The 17,858-nt window shown below is 40.5% G+C and overlaps 1 pseudogene; it reads left to right on the forward strand.

Annotated features, from left to right (window-relative positions):
* The window catches only part of LOC114622707, a 146,416-nt pseudogene that overhangs the window by 104,583 nt on the left and 23,975 nt on the right, over window positions 1-17,858 (forward strand).

A 17,858-nucleotide genomic window follows, 5' to 3' on the forward strand; every position in this document is an offset into this window, starting at 1 on the left:
CACACACACACACACACACACACACACACACACATATATATATATATATATATATATATATATATATATATATATATATATAAATCACAAAGAATAATGATATTTGTCTTTTGGTTATGGGTTACTTGGAGTAATTCAATTGTTTCTGGTTCCATTCATTTTTTGTGGAATTACCATGAATTTATTTTTCATGGGTGAATAAAAAGTCCATTGACATGTTCATAAATACACACAATACATGCGGCTATAGAACATTCTTTATCGTTTGTTGATGGATAAGTAAGCAACTTTAATTTTCTATGTATTATGACAAAGGCAACAATAGACATGAGTGTAAAGTTTCTCTATGGCAAAATATAAAGACCCTTGAATACATGACCAGAAAAGTTTCAGATGTGTCATAAGGCAGTTGAATGCAAGAATTTTTATTGTCAGATTGGAAATGAGACCCATATATTTCTTGTTTGTTGTCATGGAAATATCATTAGATTCCTATGATTCTTCATATTTCATAGTGGCATAATCTCCTATTTATATGCATTTGTTGGTTGTTTTATTAAAAGTTTGGAGTATAATCATGTTGTCTATTATTCTATATATTTTTACTTTTTATTTAAAATATATTATTCTCTCAAAGTATACATTCTGACCATAATTAGCCCTCTCTCCACTCCTCTCAACAACTCCTCTCCACCTACACTCTGTCATATATCCCCTCTCCTTCCATTTCCTCTTCAGAAAAAAAGCAAGCCTCCAAGCGACAATAGCCAAACATGACAAAAAGTGATAAAATAAATTAAGGCAAAAGCCCTCATTTCAAGGCTGAACAAGGGAACTTGAAAGGTGGAAATAGTCACAAGAGCAAACAAAAAATTAGAGACCCAATGACTCCTTCATTTTGAGCCCCACCTCCTCCCCCCCCCCCAAAATAAAACCTCACCAATCTAAGAGCTATAACATATATGTAGAGGACCTATTATAGACCCATGTAGGCTCTGAGTTTCCTGCTTCAGTTTTGTCAATCCCATGTGATACCTGCTTGGTTGACTTTATGGGCCATGTTCTTCTGATGTCCATCAGCCCCATCGAATCCTATAATCTTTCCTCCTGCTCTTACTTGGGGTTCCCAGACCTCTGCAGGAAAAGACCTGATGGAGACCTCCAATTCATGCTCTCTCTTAGTATCATGTCTGGCTGTGGGTATTTCTACACACTCCTATTTGCTGCCCGTAGAAGGCTCTCTGAGGACAACTGACAGGGCATTGATCTATAAGCATAGCAGAACATCACTAGGAATAACTTCAGTGATTGTTTGTTTGTTTACCAGTAATGTTTCATTTTATCCTAGGTCTCTGGGCTATCTAGTCTTGCCCATCAAGTCAGTGTAGGACATAGACTCCTTCTTATGACTCACAAGTTAAACCAGATCTTGGTTGGCCACTCCCACAAATTATGTGTCACCATTATCTCATGCATCTTGCAAGCATGACAGATTGTAGGTTGAGGGTTTTGTAGCTGGGTCCAGATTTCTCTTTTAGAAGTCTAAAAAGTACCCTTTTACTCCAAAATGAGTAGACCATAGGACTAAAGTCTCTATTTCTGCATCAACACAACCTCCCTGCATTCAGTGAACCTTGTAAATGGACCCCTGCTGTCAATTTTCAGAGTGATCTTTGGATCTACCATCAGTCTGGTTTATCTAGGGATTTCCAGAGGACTACCTCAGTGAGCAGCACAAAAGAATGCATTCCAGCCCTACAACTGGAAACCTTTATGGGCTTCAAGAAATAACCACCTCAGGCTCTGTATCCTGTAATAATAGGAGTACTCATTAGGGTCACCCTCCTGCAGAGATTCCATGAAATTTCCACTTCACTATGTTTCTACACCATCAAAACAGCTCATCACATTTTTTTATTATTTATTTTCTTATCATGAGCCATTATGGCAGGGGTGAGACAGAATTTTAAAGTACTTTTAGCTTTAATTTGCATTCCTCTGATAGCTAAGTATGTCAAACACTTTAAAATTGATTGACTAATTCTATTTTTTTAAGAATTCCTATTGAAGTCATTAGAGCATTTGATTGGATATGAATCTGGTTCAGTTCTCAGAAATCAATTATTATAAAGTACTGTACTGTACTGCTATACTAGAGAATAATATCATCTTATTATATCAATTGGTGAGTAGAAAGAATGTGCCCACATTCAGTATCTACTCAGAATAAAGAAAATTCACCAACAAACACAGCAAACTGGCTTAGTCTAATGGCATTTATCAGCTAAACATTTTCAGTGCTACAATCCATGGTAAACGCTGAGAGAAAAAAACAAACATGATGTTACTTTCAAGAATACAACTAATATAAAATTAAAAGAATGGTAAGAATAGGGAAATTATAACTACCATTATTTTAATATGATGTATTTTAACATTAAGTTTTTAATTCATTTTACATTCCAATCACAGCCCCCCTTCATCCTCCTATTCCATTCCCACCTTTATAAATCCCTCCCTCCATTGCCCCCATTTTCCTCAGAGAAGGGGAGCTCTTCTTTGGTACCTCCTCACCCTGGGGCATCTAGTTGTAGCAGATCTAGGCATATCCTCTCCCACTGTGGCCCATTCAGGCAGTCCAAGTGGGGGTGGGGGGATCTAATGGCAAGGAACAGAAACTGAGTCAGCCCTACTCCAATTGTTAGCAGATCCACATGAACATCAAGCTACATTGTGACTACAGATGTATAAGAGGTCTAGCTTCAGCTATTTCATGCTCCCTGGTTGGTGACACAAGATGTGTGAGCTCCCATGGTCTCAGGTTAGTTGACAATGTGGTCTTCTTGTCGTGTCCTTAATCCCTCTAACTTGCTCAGTTCTATACCCCACTCTTCCACAAGACTCTCCAGACTCCACTTCATGTTTGGCTGTGGGTTTCTGGCTCTTCCTTCATCTACTGCTGGATACAACCTCCTGTCTACAGGTATGTCAGAATATCATTGATAGTATCATGGATTGGCATTCTGACATTGGATGGATCTTAAGTTTAGGCAATCATTGAGTAACTCTTCCTTCAGTCTCTGATCCATCTTTACTGCTGCATATCTTACAGGCAAAAAAAAATGTTGAATTGAAAGATTTATGGGTGGATTGACGTCCCCTTCCCTAAGGAAAGTCTTGCTTGGCTAAAGGAAGTGGTCATTTCAGTCTTGATATCGCTGTCTGTTAGGAAACTAATCTAGGGTCACCCCATAAACTCCCTGTATTCTTTCCTATCCTAGACCTCCAGCTAGTCACCAGAAATGCCCTCTCTGTCAATTTTCACTTTCACTTTCAGGCCTCTGACAACTGCTCCCTCTCTACCCACAATTGACCTCTATCCCTATTCCCCTCTTCACCTCCAGTCCTACTCAGTTTCCTCTCTCCATCCACCTGTGATTATTGTTTAGTTTCCGCTTCTGAGATAGATTCAGGCAACCTCCCTTGGCACCTCCTTACTAAACAATTTCTTTAGATCTATTAATTGTAGTGTGCTTATTCTGTACTTTATGGCTAATGTACATTTGTAAGTACATACCATATGTGTCTTTCTAGCTCTGGGTAATATCAGTCATCAAGATATTCTCAAGTTATATCCATTTGCATGCAAAATTCTTGATGTCTTTGTTTTAATAGCTGAATAGTATTCTATTGTATAAATGAATCAGGTTTTCTGTATCCATTCTTCTGCTCAGAGACAATCTGGATTGCTTCCAGCTTCTAGGTATTACAAATAAGACTGCTATGAACATAGTAGGACACGTGTTTTTGCGATATGTTGGAGCATCTTTTGGGTATATGTCCAGAAGTTGTAGATGAGTTGATGATTTCATAATTCCTGATAATGATTTTACAATGATCCTAAATGATCCAAAAATATCAAGCCTCATATTGCCTAAAAACTGCAAATAGAGTTCTGTAAATCTTCATATCATAGGATAATATCAATAAGAAAAGAAAGCAGGCTTCAAATGAATTGACAATAGAGTAAAACATTAATTCTATGTTAGGAATGAGGCTACTATCTGATAGTTGAAGGTCATAAACTGCGACTGTGTAGTTCATTGTAGGTACAAAGACAGAAAATTAATGATGGACTAATTTATCTACATAAGACTTTAAAATAATAAGACATAAGGTAGAAGATTTGTCTCTTGACAAAACTATATTGTCTTTCCATTAAGACTAGTACCTGATTGAATATTATCTATTTTTTTTAACTTTACAAGTTCATTGTAAGTTTACAGCATCTAGCTTTATGTCACATGTTATGTAAATAATTATGTTGTAACTACTTAAGCCTTATCAACCTATGGCATGAACTTAAACTTGCTTTGAATTTATGGAATGTAAAAATTGTTACAAAACAATTTATTTATTTATTTATTTATTTATTTATTCCGATAAAGTGTAAAAGCTAAGAACATCAATAAAGGTGTGATGTAACCCTTTTCTGCCTCATCCAGTGTGCATGGGTCTGTGTATGTGTATCTGACTTCCATTTTTTTCTTTTCTTCTTTGCTTTGCTTTTGCCTTTGCCTTTGCCTTTGCCTTTGCCTTTGCCTTTGCCTTTGCTTTTGCTTTGCTTTTGCTTTGTTTTGCTTTGTTTGCTTTGCTTTGCTTTGCTTTTGCTTTTGCTTTTGCTTTTGCTTTTGCTTTTGCTTTGCTTTGCTTTGCTTTGCTTTGCTTTGCTTTGCTTTGCTTTGCCTTTGCCTTTGCCTTTGCCTTTGCCTTTGCCTTTGCCTTTGCCTTTGCCTTTGCCTTTGCCTTTGCCTTTGCCTTTGGCTTTGCCTTTGGCTTTGGCTTTGGCTTTGGCTTTGGCTTTGGCTTGGCTTGGCTTGGCTTGGCTTGGCTTGGCTTGGCTTGGCTTGGCTTCTTTGCTTCTTCTCTGGCTCACATAGAGTTAAAGAGTTCTAAGCCTCTTGTTTGGCCAGTGAGAGGTCTATGAGTTACAGAGAAAACAGCCCAAGTAATAAAGTTTCTTTTTTTAAATATGGTCAATTAATCTTATCTCAAATTATGACTATATTTCAGTGTAAAAAATACAGAATATTTTCAACAAAGTTCTAAGAATAATTTGACACACTCTTTTAATGATTAAAGTCAATCTACATCACACAAAGTAATAGTTAATTTAGAATAGTTCAATAATAGAGTCAAATAATCTATAGATAAATATATATTTAATATATGTAGATATTATATATGTAGATATATGTTATACATTATATGCATTATATGTGTTACATGTGTTATATATGCTATAATGTGTTATAACGTGTTATATGTTATATATGTTTTATATATGTTATATATGTTATATATTATATATGTTATATGTGTTATATACATTATATATGTCATATGCTATATGAGATAGTCATATGTTTGTTATATGTTATGTGTTATTATACATTATACATGACATAAACATTATAGCAAATGAATATGATCATATTTTATATTGTATATAATATGTAATATATACAATATATCCTATATTTTCCATATATCACATATTATATTTAAATTTTCTACCTCTCTATATTTGAATATATATATATATATATATATATATATATGTATTTTAAGGTTATATACTTTTAAACAACTTATAGCAAGAATGCAATATTCAAATACATCAATAAGAAGTATCATTTACAAAACAAATGAACAAACAAACAAACATACAAACAAAAAAAGCCAGGGTGTGGTGGCGCATGCCTTTAATCCCAGCACTTGGGAGGCAGAGGCAGGCAGATTTCTGTGGAGAGCCGCGGTGAGCGGTGACAGTATTCGCCATTATAAGATGGCGCTGGCATCTGGTGCTCTCCCAAGTTTACTGATTAACTGTCCATTGTGCAAGTGGAAAATGCATGCCAAATCATGGCCCATCCTGGGGCGTTTATGTGCTCCTGAGCAAGCAGCCAACCAGAAATGTACATGCCGCTCCAGGGTAAATATAAGCAATGCCTTTTCGGGGCCCGGGGTCTTCCTCTTCACATCGCAATAAAAGTTTTGCTGCAGAAGGATCCTGGTGTCCGCGTGCATTCTTGCTGGCAAGATAATTGCGCGGGGCACAGCTGGTGCTGAAACCCAGGACACTCACCATCACCAGCGCCGGCCGAGGGGACCCTCCGTTAGCGGGGAGGATTCAGAACTGCAGGATGAAAGTAAGCTCTGAGAGGTATGTTTGGTCTTGATTTATCCCATCTCACAACCCAACTACAAGGTGCTGCAGAGGCTCTTGTTATCGTTGTGCCAGCGCTCATTCTCTTTCTTTTCATTTCATTTTGTTTCCACCGATTCTCTTGTTAAATTCTGCCACCGCCTGAGCTGGTACCGCCCCTTCCAGCCGTCGTTAGGCACAGTTAGTTGGACGTAGATAAGACACAGTGCCCCTCCCCGTGTGTCAGATTCTCTCGTAGATAAGAGAGCAGCATGGGAGCTTCGCATTCCATGATTATGGCGCTCCAGACGCTTTTGTGACAGCATAAATTAAAAGTCTCTACAAAAACATTAGAAGGGTTTGTGAAGGAGATCGATCGCGTGGTGCCCTGGTATATATGCTCGGTGTCGCTGACGCTCACCTCCTGGGATAAACTGGAGGGTGATTTGATTAGAGACAGAATGGGAAGTTGAAGCCTGGGACGCGGCCGCTGTGGAGGCTAGTAAGATCGTGCCTACAAGATGAGAAGTGCCGCCCGACTATCGTGGCAGGTCAGGGAGTGTTAGAGGAATTACAGGACAGCATGTCAGAAACAGAGCGGGGTAAGCGCTTAGGAGCTCAGAAAAAAAAGGCAGCTCAGAAAGAAAAAGGGAAAGGCATGCCTAAGAAAACAGACCCTTCCAAAGACGTTCAGTCTGCAGAAGTGAGAGGTAAGGGAAAGGACGCCCTGGGAGAGGGATCTAGGAAGGGAGAAGAGGCCTCAGAAAGGAAGTCTCTTTATCCGGTAAAGGAACTGGAGGTCTTGGGGCTTGATAGCTCTGAGTCAGAGGAACTAAGCCCCTCCGAGGAAGAGGACTTAGAAGAAAAAACAGCCCGCTATGAGGCGGAAAGATACCATCCAGATGGGCGGCCGCCGCAGCCGAATCGAGAACAAAAGGAGGCGGGGACTAGGAACCACGTGGCTCCCCCGCCCGCGGTGATTTCCCAGGCAGCACTTCCCACCATAGTTCTCTGTGCACCTCCGCCCTTTGCAGACAGGTGCTGTTCGGACTCCTTCCTTTCAAAGGAAGACAAAAGAAAGATGTTACTGGCCTTCCCGGTGTTTCAAGCTGCAGAGGGAGGTCGCGTCCACGCACCGGTAGAATATGCCTCTATCAAAGAACTTGCTGAATCAGTTCAGAAGTATGGGTTTGATGCCAATTTCACGGTCATGCAGCTCAAGATATTTGCCGCTATGGCAATGACTCCAAGTGATTGGCAAAATACAGTAAAAGCTGCCCTCCCTAACATGGGACAATATATGGAGTGGAAAGCCTTGTGGCATGATGCTTCTCAGACACAGGCAAAAGCCAATGCTAACACAGAAGGCAATCAGCGACAATGGACATTTGACCTGCTAACAGGGCAGGGACAGTTTGTTAATGATCAGACAAACTACGATTGGGGAGCATACAGCCAGATCTCCACTGCTGCTATTAAGGCATGGAAAGCCCTCTCAAAGAAGGGGGAGGCTGGGGGAAATTTAACGAAAATATTGCAAAATTCCCAAGAGTCATTCTCAGACTTTGTGGCTAGAATGACAGAAGCAGCAGGCAGAATTTTTGGAGACCCGGAGCAAGTTAAACCACTGATAGAACAACTGGTGTATGAAAATGCTTTGCCAGAATTCAAGGCAGTAATTACCCCTAGGAGAAACAAAGGGTTACAGATTGGATAAAAGTCTGCCGAGGACTTGGAGGTCCACTGACCAATGGTGGCCTCGCAGCAGCTATTTTGCAAAGCCAAAACTGCTCAAGTCCTGGCGGCCGTAAAGTATGCTATAACTGTGGCAAACCAGGTCATTTGAAACGAGAGTGTCGTGTTTCCATGCAAAAAAGAACCCCAGGGCTTTGTACGAAATGCAGGAAAGGTTATCACTGAGTGTTGCTCAGTCAGAGATATTCAAGGAAAGCTTATTCAACATGATTCCCCACCATCGGGAAGAGATGAAGGTATTCCAAAAAACGTATTTCTTGGCCCCAGTTCCCAGGGCCCCAAAAAATATGGGACACAAGCCTGCAGCCGGGGGACACCTCTAGCTGCAGAACTACAAGGGGCTCCGCAGGATTGGACCTCCGTTCCACCTCCCAATTCTTACTAATGCCACCTGTGGGCACGCAGCTTGTCTCAGTTGATTTCAAAGGTCCCCTGCCTGAGGTGAGTGTCGTTCTTATTCTAGGTCATTCCTCCCTAACATTGAAAGGGCTCGTGGTTCACCCTGGAGTGATAGACCAAGATTATACAGGGGAATTTCAAGTTCTCTGTTCTTGTCCACAAGGCATATTTTCTCTTTTCCCTGGGGATACGATTGCTCAATTGGTTATTCTCCCAAGTTTGCATGATTGTTTCCTATCAACCGGGGTCCCTAGAGGCACCAATGGGCTTGGTTCTTCAGGAACTGACTTCGCTCACCTGGTAGTCGATCTTAAAACTAGACCCACTTTACAATTAATGATAGAGGGGAAGAATTTTGTAGGAATTTTAGACACAGGAGCTGATAAAAGTATTATTTCCTTCAACTGGTGGCCTAAGGCGACCAGTTGAAGGAAATAATACTTTTACACAATCATCCCACTCCTTACAGGGGTTGGGATATGAGGCCAGCCCTGCAGTCAGTTCACGCTCCTTGACTTGCCAGACAGCAGAGGATCAGACAGGAAGCTTTATACCTTATGTGCTTCCTCTCCCTGTTAACCTCTGGGGAAGAGACATTTTGCAAGACTTGGGACTGACATTGACTAATGAGTATTCACAACAAGCCATAGAAATTATGAAAAGGATGGTATATAAGGAAGGAAAAGGCCTTGGCAGACAAGAACAAGGAAGATTAAACCCAATCTCACAAGAAAGTAATACAGGAAGACAAGCTCTGGGTTTTCCCTAGTTGCCATTGAGGGCTCTATGCTGATACCCTGGCCGTGTGGGTTCCTCAGTGGCCTTTATCCTCTGAGAAATTGGAGGCTGCTACCAAATTAATTGAAGAGCAAGTTAAAAATGGCCATTTAGAACCTTCTACTTCCTCTTGGTATACGCCTATTTTTGTCATAAAAAAAGAAATCAGGAAAATGGAGACTTCTCCATGATTTAAGAGCCATTAATGCGCAGATGCGATTGTTTGGTTCGGTGCAAAGAGGTTTACCCTTGCTTTCTGCCTTACCCAGACAATGGAGGATAATAATTATAGGTATTAAAGACTACTTCTTCTCCATTCCCCTACACCCACAAGACAGACAGAGATTTGTATTTACATTACCTGCTATTAATCACCTTGAACCTGATAAGAGATATCATTGGAAAGTTTTGTCTCAAGGCATGCCCAATAGTCCTACTATGTGTCAACTGTATGTACAAATGGCCCTTGAACCCATTAGGAAACAATTTCCTTCCCTGCTCTTGATTCATTTTATGGATGATATTCTTATCTGCCTTAAAGAGTTGACCATTTTGCAGAACACGTACCCTTTATTAATTGCTACATTAGGACAGCGGGGTCTGCATATTGCCACAGAGAAGGTTCAAATTTCAGAAATTGGTTCCTTTTTAGGGACAGTTATTTACCCTGAGAAAATAGTTCCTCAAAAATTAGAAATTCGCAGAGATCATTTACATACCTTAAATGATTTTCAAAAATTATTAGGTGATATAAATTGGCTAAGACCATTTTTGAAAATTTCCTCTGCTGAATTGAAACCTTTGTTTGACATCTTGGAAGGAGATTCTCACATTTCCTCGCCAAGAGCACTAACACCGGATGCAAGCCATGCCCTACGAATGGTAGAGGATGCTTTACAGGAGGCCCAGGTGAAACGCATTGATGAGACTAAAACTTTTAATTTATGTGTCTTTAAAACCAGACATTTACCAACTGCTGTGTTATGGCAGGATGGGCCCTTATTATGGATCCATCCCAATGCATCCCCTGCAAAGATTATTGAATGGTATCCAGATGCAATTGCTCAGCTTGCCCTTCAGGGATTAAAAGCAGCTATTACTCATTTTGGAAGGGAGCCTAAGGTTTTGATAGTACCTTACACTGCACATCAGGTTCAAATATTAACTGCTACCTCTGATGTTTGGGCAGTGTTAGTCACCTCCTTTAATGGCCAAATAGATAATCATTATCCTAAACATCCTATTTTACAATTTGCCTTGAGTCAGGCTGTTGTTTTCCCACGTATTTTATCTCAAGAACCACTCCCAGATGGGGTAGTGGTATATACGGATGGGTCAAAAACAGGAATAGGCGCTTATGTGGTTGATGATAGAGTTACATCTAAACAATATAATGAAACTTCACCTAAAATTGTGGAATGCTTGGTGGTACTGGAAGTCTTAGAAACCTTTCCAGGCCCCTTAAATATTGTATCTGATTCCCTTTACATGGTAAATGCAGTTAAAGTCTTGGAAGTTGCTGGATTAATTAGGCCCTCTAGCAGGCTTGTAGAAGTTTTTCAAAAGATTCAATCTACCTTGGTCAATAGGAGATATCCTGTTTTTATTACACATACTAAGGCTCACTGAGGTCTACCAGGTCCAATGTCTCATGGAAATAACCTGGTGGATCGAGCCACAAAGTTGGTTGCTATCACCCTATCCTCAAAATTGGATTCGGCCAAAGATTTTCATAAAAGGTTTCATGTGACAGCAGAGACGTTACATCGTCGATTCGATATAACTAGAAAAGAAGCTAGAGATATAGTTACTCAATGTCAGAATTGCTGTCAATTTTTACCCGTGCCTCATGTGGGAATTAATCCACGAGGAATTCGACCATTGCAGATTTGGCAAATGGATGTTACCCATATCCCATCCTTTGGGAGACTTCAGTATTTACACGTTTCTATTGACACCTGTTCTGGAATCATTTTTGCCTCCCCCTTATTGGGAGAAAAGGCATCACATGTTATCCAACATTGCCTTGAGGCCTGGTGTGCCTGGGGAAACCCTAAAATTCTCAAGACTGATAATGGACCAGCTTATACTTCTCAAAAGTTTGGACAATTTTGTCGCCAAATGGAGGTGACCCACTTGACGGGCCTTCCTTACAATCCTCAAGGACAAGGCATCATAGAATGGGCTCATCACACTCTAAAATCTTATCTAATAAAACAAAAAGGGGGAGTCGAGGAGGCTCTACCCTTAGTGCCACGAGTAACCATTTCTATAGCACTCTTTACTCTTAATTTTTTAAATGTGGACAGTCAGGGCCATTCGGCTGCTGACCATCATTGCTTAGAGCCTGATAGGCCAAAGGAGATGGTCAAGTGGAAGGATGTCTTGACTGGCCAATGGAAAGGCCCAGATCCTATTTTAATAAGATCCAGGGGAGCTGTTTGTGTTTTTCTGCAGGAAGAAGACAATCCATTTTGGCTACCAGAGAGACTGACGTGAAGGCTAGTGGCAACTGAAGATGACCCCCCGAAAGATGCTTCTAGTCCTAATTTGGATCCTCCAGATTTGGGTTCCTAGTATATGGGGGGAACAACGATGGGCTATATTATCTGCTTTTCCTAAACCCATACGTGTTAGACATGATGCCGTGGTGTTTCCAAGATTTCTTACAACTAATAAAACCATCGGGCTGCCTTATCTTCCCTATGATAAAACCCACGCCCCCCTGGGGGAAAATCACTCCTTACCTGAACAAGGCTTTCTCTGCTTTCAGATTACTGAGACAGGAAACTGTATAACTCTCTCGAAGAGAGCCTTGGGGTGGTTTTATGACAAGAGAAGATGGGTTAAATTAACAACTAAAAAGGATAGTAATGAAAACGATAATAGTTATGTCAATGAGTTCTCACAGTCCTTTTTGCACCCGGCCATTTGGATAAATGGAACATTTTTATCACCCGACTTTACTGATGGGGAGCATCCCCATCAACCTAAGGTCTCCCCCTTTTGTAGTCAAGAAGATGAGAGAGTTGTTCTGCCCTGGTCTGATTGTCAATCCAGAGTAATGCGATGGGCAGATACCAATGAAACCTTTTCCTTTTCACCCAATATGTTGGTGGATCCTGGAGCTGACACGGTGATGAGAGAGGACCCTTATCTACAGGGCCCTAGTATGAATCCCTTCCACAAATGGCTACTTTGTGGGATTAGTGGCAGTTGTACCGACCTCAACTCCCTAGCCTTTCTCCAGGGCAGAGCGGCAGGAAGGGCATCCTTTACGGGAATTATTAATGGAACTATGGTGAAACAGGGTTCAGACCAGGCCCCTCGGTTGAAAAATGCTACTCAGTTAATTACTGGAGTTAGCAAGACTATTGTAAATCAAACGGTATTTTCACCTACCCCAGTGTGTGTCTTTCCCCCCTTTCTGTTTATTCTTTCAAATTCTTCATTTGAAAACTGCACTAATGATTCATGCATAATGTCTCAGTGTTGGGCTGTTGGACAAGCTAAGTGTGCCATGGTTGCCAGGATGCCACGATGGGTCCCTGTTCCTGTTGAAACCCCTTCTACCCTATCATTATTCAGACAAAAAAGGGATTTTGGGATAACTGCAGTTATTGTAACCGCGATTTCCATTAGCACAGTTGCAGGTACAGCTGCTGGGATCACTATGGCAACCTCGGTCCAGACAGGTACAGCCTTGAATCAGCTATCTGCTACAGTGACAGAGGCGGTCAACCTCTATACTTCTACAAGTGCTCAATTGAAAGGCGGATTGATGATTGTTAATCAGCGCCTAGACTTGGTAGAAGAAAGGTTAGATATTTTCTTTCAACTGGCACAATTGGGATGTGAAAGAAATCTGGGAGCCCTCTGTATTACTAGTGTTCAATATGAAAACTTTACTCGAGCAGCTAATTTGTCCAGACAACTGTCTCATTACCTAGCAGGAGAATGGTCATAAGGATTTGATGAACTTCTCGAAAAGTTGCGAGCAGCGGTGGCGGCCATCAACTCAACGCGTGTGGACCTTTCACTGACTGAAGGATTGTCCTCCTGGATTTCTTCGGTCTTCTCCTTCTTTAAAGAGTGGGTGGGAGTAGGTCTGTTTGGTACAGCCCTGTGTTGCGGATTAGTGTTCATACTCTGGTTGATTTGCAAGCTCATAGCTCAACAGAAACGTGACAAGGTCGTTATTGCCCAAGCACTTGTGGCCCTAGAACAAGGTTCATCTCCCGAAATCTGGTTGTCTATGTTAAGGAAATAGCCAGCCAACAGATCCCTCAGCCGTTGCACCCCAAGGGATCAGCCCATTGCACTGGGTCGGTGAAGGGTCTTGGCCTGGCTGGTCCTTGTCTGTGTAGCTCTGCTACCTGAATATTGAGGCAAACAGCCCTTGCACCCCTGGGAGATGGCTCCATTGCACAGGGACGGGTGTTTGCATCTCTTTCTGTCTCCCTTAGCCCTTGCACCCAGAGGACTTGTGTCCATTGCACCTGGTAGGGTTGGGAAGACTGTGCTGACAGATGCTACTACGCCTCCGGGCCAGCTGCCATTGGTCCCAACGACGGGAATAGGTTGACGCCATAAGCCAGAAGCACACCACTAGCTGTGAGTCTACCCTGTGATGGGCCTTGCGAGTGGCCACAACCTGGGGCCCACATTCAGAGAATGCCAGGTGTGGGTGCGCAACCCTCGCTGCCTAAGACAGGGAACTCACCTTTCATTGGTGCTGGTCATGGATTCACGTCAGTCAGCCTAAGACATGGGGCATTGGGCAGTGCCTGTGATTCTTATTAAAACAAAAATGGGGAGATGTGGAGAGCCACGGTGAACGGTGACAGTATTCGCCATTATAAGATGGCACTGGCATCTGGTGCTCTCCCAAGTTTACTGATTAACTGTCCATTGTGCAAGTGGAAAATGTGCGCCAAATCACGTCCCATCCCAGGCGTATATGCGCTCCTGAGCAAGCAGCCAACCAGAAATGTACACGCCGCTCCAGGGTAAATATAAGCAGTGACTTTTCGGGGCCCGGGGTCTTCCTCTTCACATCACAATAAAAGCTTTGCTGCAGAAGGATCCTGGTGTCCGTGTGCATTCTTGCTGGTGAGACAATTGCGCGGGGCACAGATTTCTGAGTTTGAGGCCAGTCTGGTCTATAGAATGAGTTCAGGACAGCCAGGGCTACACAGAGAAACCCTGTCTTGAAAAACAAAACAAACAAGAAAAACCAACCAAACAAAAAAGTAGTATCATTTATTCATTGAAAATCGATGCTTTTCTCATACAATATCTCCTAACCATAGTTGTCCCTGCTTCTGAATCCACTACCTTTTCATCTCTTAATATAAACAGACTAGTAAGAGATAACATGTGGCTTGTTCATCTGGCATGACTTGCCCTTGTGGTGTACTCTTTACTTTTGTGACTCCTGTTAATCCTCCTAATAAAGCTGTTATTGCATGAGCCTTTACTGTGCCTCATTTATCTGCTTCATGCTCCCAGTTCCTTCAGCTTCTAAAGAGGTAAACAGTAAACATATTCTGATTTAAAAATCAAATTTAATATCAATATTTCAAAAACACTAGAATGATATTTCATTATTTTAATGATATGCATAACTGTCTTGAAAAGTTACTGGAAAAACTGCACTTTGTCATCAAAACAATAAATAGAACAAAGGGAACTTTTAGGCTAGGGATGTGTACTTAGCAGTCAAGAAGCCTTGAGAATTGATTATTAACATGTTGATATTTCTTTTCACCTATGTTACTTTCTAATTTCAAATCTGAAATATATAATAATGAATATGAGCACCTTTCAAGACTATAATTGAAGAAGGCTACTGTGCTTGCTAATTTTATGTCAACATGACACTGTGTGCTAGAGTCATTTGGGAATAGGAAACATCAATTGAGCAAATGTCTTTACCAGATTGGTCTGTGGCCAAGCCTTGTTGTGCATTTTCTTGATTGACAAGTGATGCAAGAGGACCAATATCACTATTGGCGGTGCTTTCCCTAGGCTGGTACTCCTTGGTGTTGTAAGGAAACAGTCTGAGAAAGCTACAGAGAGCTGGACAGTAAGCAACAGTTCTTCATGGCCTCTACCTAAGTTCTTGCCTTCAGTTCCTGCCCTGCTCTCTCTAGATAATGGACTACATATTGTAAGACAAAATAAATTCTTTTGTCCCCAAGTTGCTTTTTTGTTATAATGTTTTATCACAGCAATAGAAAAGTAACTAAAACAGTACCTAACTTTCAGTACAAATTTTCAGAGGACCAGGAAAAACTCAGCATTTCAAAGGAAACAGCCAACAAGTTTTAATTATACAAATCTTATTATAACCACAAAATTCTTAATATAGTACTAGCTGCTAAAAAGAGGGATTATCCTATTCATGCAGTAGAAATGGATTACTGCTGGCTCATCAATATGTAAATGACATGGCAAGAAATATTAGCATTTTCATAGTAAAGAATTTTCATCACTACAAGTAACTAATTAGTAATTTAATTAACTTAGGAAAATGGCATGAGTAAATCTTGTGATAGTAAATGTCAATTTAATTTAAATAAGAACAGAATAATTTTCTAATAATGAACATAGGAGAGTATTATCCTTTAACTGGAACTCACCCTCCTCTCTTATGCAAAATATGTATTATATTTCCAGCATATTAAATTTTTGACTTTGTATTTCTACTTTTCTTACTAATTATTATCAGTGATGAAATTTATATTACCATTTAATGTTATACTATAAAATGCAGCCGCATATTTAAGAAGGCAGCTTTCTTACAGATGTCTATTTTCTTAGATCAGAATTAAAAAAATAATTAACATTCAGAGTCAACAAGCTTTTCATTTAAATGATCTTAAACTATCCTCAACTGGAATGAAAAGGGGTTTTACTGATGAAGCAAAACTGCTGAAGCGAAAGGAATCTCAGTATAATACTTCCACATATTCACATACTCAATAAAAATCCAATGTAATGATTGAAAAGTCACAAATATTCAATAGAAAACCTGCATATAATGATCTAAAAGAATGTAGTAACCATGAGGTTACATTTTAGTTTTATGGTTAGAAATTAAGAGATGTTTTAAGATTAGAAGATATTTCATTGATATGAATAGGGAATTATATGAGTTCTCAGAATAGTTATAATTATATTTGCAGTTATGTTATTATAATTATACTTGAATATACTAGTAATAACAATTTATGAAAAATCCAAACTATAGACATATTTAGATATGAAGTTAACTACATATATAGTACATCCAAATGTCATGAATTAAAGAGGAATAATAAAGCAACTTAAGAGAACGATAGGAGCTATGTCTGATCCCGTGAGGTCCATTTTCCAGCCCATGACTCTGTCTGCATTCTTTGAGGCCTACTAGCAGCAGAGACATCCAGCTCCCCCTGCATTCCCAGAGGCATACCAGCACCAGGGACAACCAGGCTTGCCATCATCAGGGACAACCAGGTAGGACTTGACCCCATGACCCTTGCCAACCAGATCACTTTAAGCACACCTAGCAGCAGCTAACTATTCCCTGTCTGTTGCATTTCATTTCTGGACCACAATGCTGGATGCAGCCCCTGAGGCCTGCCACCTGCTTATTCTCCACCTTCCAATTACCACTTTGGCACACCCAGCTGAGGTCAGTTGTGTCCATACCCTGAAATTCATTATCCAGGCCATGGCTTGCTCACATTTCTGGGGGCCTACTGGCAGTAGGAACATCCAGATTGGCTTCCATTCTAGGAACTATAGTAGCTACAACCTGGTGAGACTTCTTCTTACCAATGCCCTGCCTTCCATGTCTCCCAGGGGCATTCCCAGAAATGATGAGCTGTGTCTTGTCCCCTGAGTTCAGCTCTACCTGCATTTCCAGACCTGGGAGTATCTGGAAAATTAAGTAGAACTCCATCCCAGGATCCTTGCCCATCAGGTCCACTTAGGTACACAGAGAGTCAGCTAAGACTTAGAAAATATTGATACATTAGTCAAAAGAAAATGTTGAATCTAAAAATTCCTGACACAAAACATCCAGGAAATCTGGGAAGGCAGCACACGATTAAACCTAAAATAACAGAAATAAAAAGAAAAGACTCCCATCACCAAGACCCAGAAAATAATTTCAACAAAAATGTAGAAGAAAATTTCTTCAGCCTGAAGAAATGCCTATAAACAATCTCTCAAGAAGCTTACAGAATGCCAAATACATTGGACCAGAAAATAAAATCCTCCTGTCACATAATAATCAAAACATTAGTTGTTTAGAACAATGAGAGAATATTAAAAGCTGCAAGGGATAAAAGGCCAAATCACCTATTAGAATTATATCTGACTTCACAATAGAGATTTTAAAAAGCCAGAAGGACCTTAGCAGATGTCTTGCAGTCTTTTAGAAATCACAGATGCCAGCCACTGGGATTACTTTTCCCCAAAATTTTTCAATCACTATAGATGAAGAAAACAAAATATCCCAAGACAAAAATCAATCTTAGTCAGTATCTATCAACAAATCTAGTCATAAAGAAGATATGAGAATGAAAGCACAAACCCAAGCAGGATAATTACACCCAAGAAAAGAGGAAATAAATAAACCAACACCAGCAAAACCAAAGAAGAGAAGCACACATGCACACACACACACACACACACACACACACTACACAGGAAATAAATAAACCAA

Source organism: Grammomys surdaster, unplaced genomic scaffold (genome assembly GCF_004785775.1).
Source record: "Grammomys surdaster isolate TR1022 unplaced genomic scaffold, NIH_TR_1.0 191, whole genome shotgun sequence".
Classification (NCBI taxonomy): domain Eukaryota; kingdom Metazoa; phylum Chordata; class Mammalia; order Rodentia; family Muridae; genus Grammomys; species Grammomys surdaster.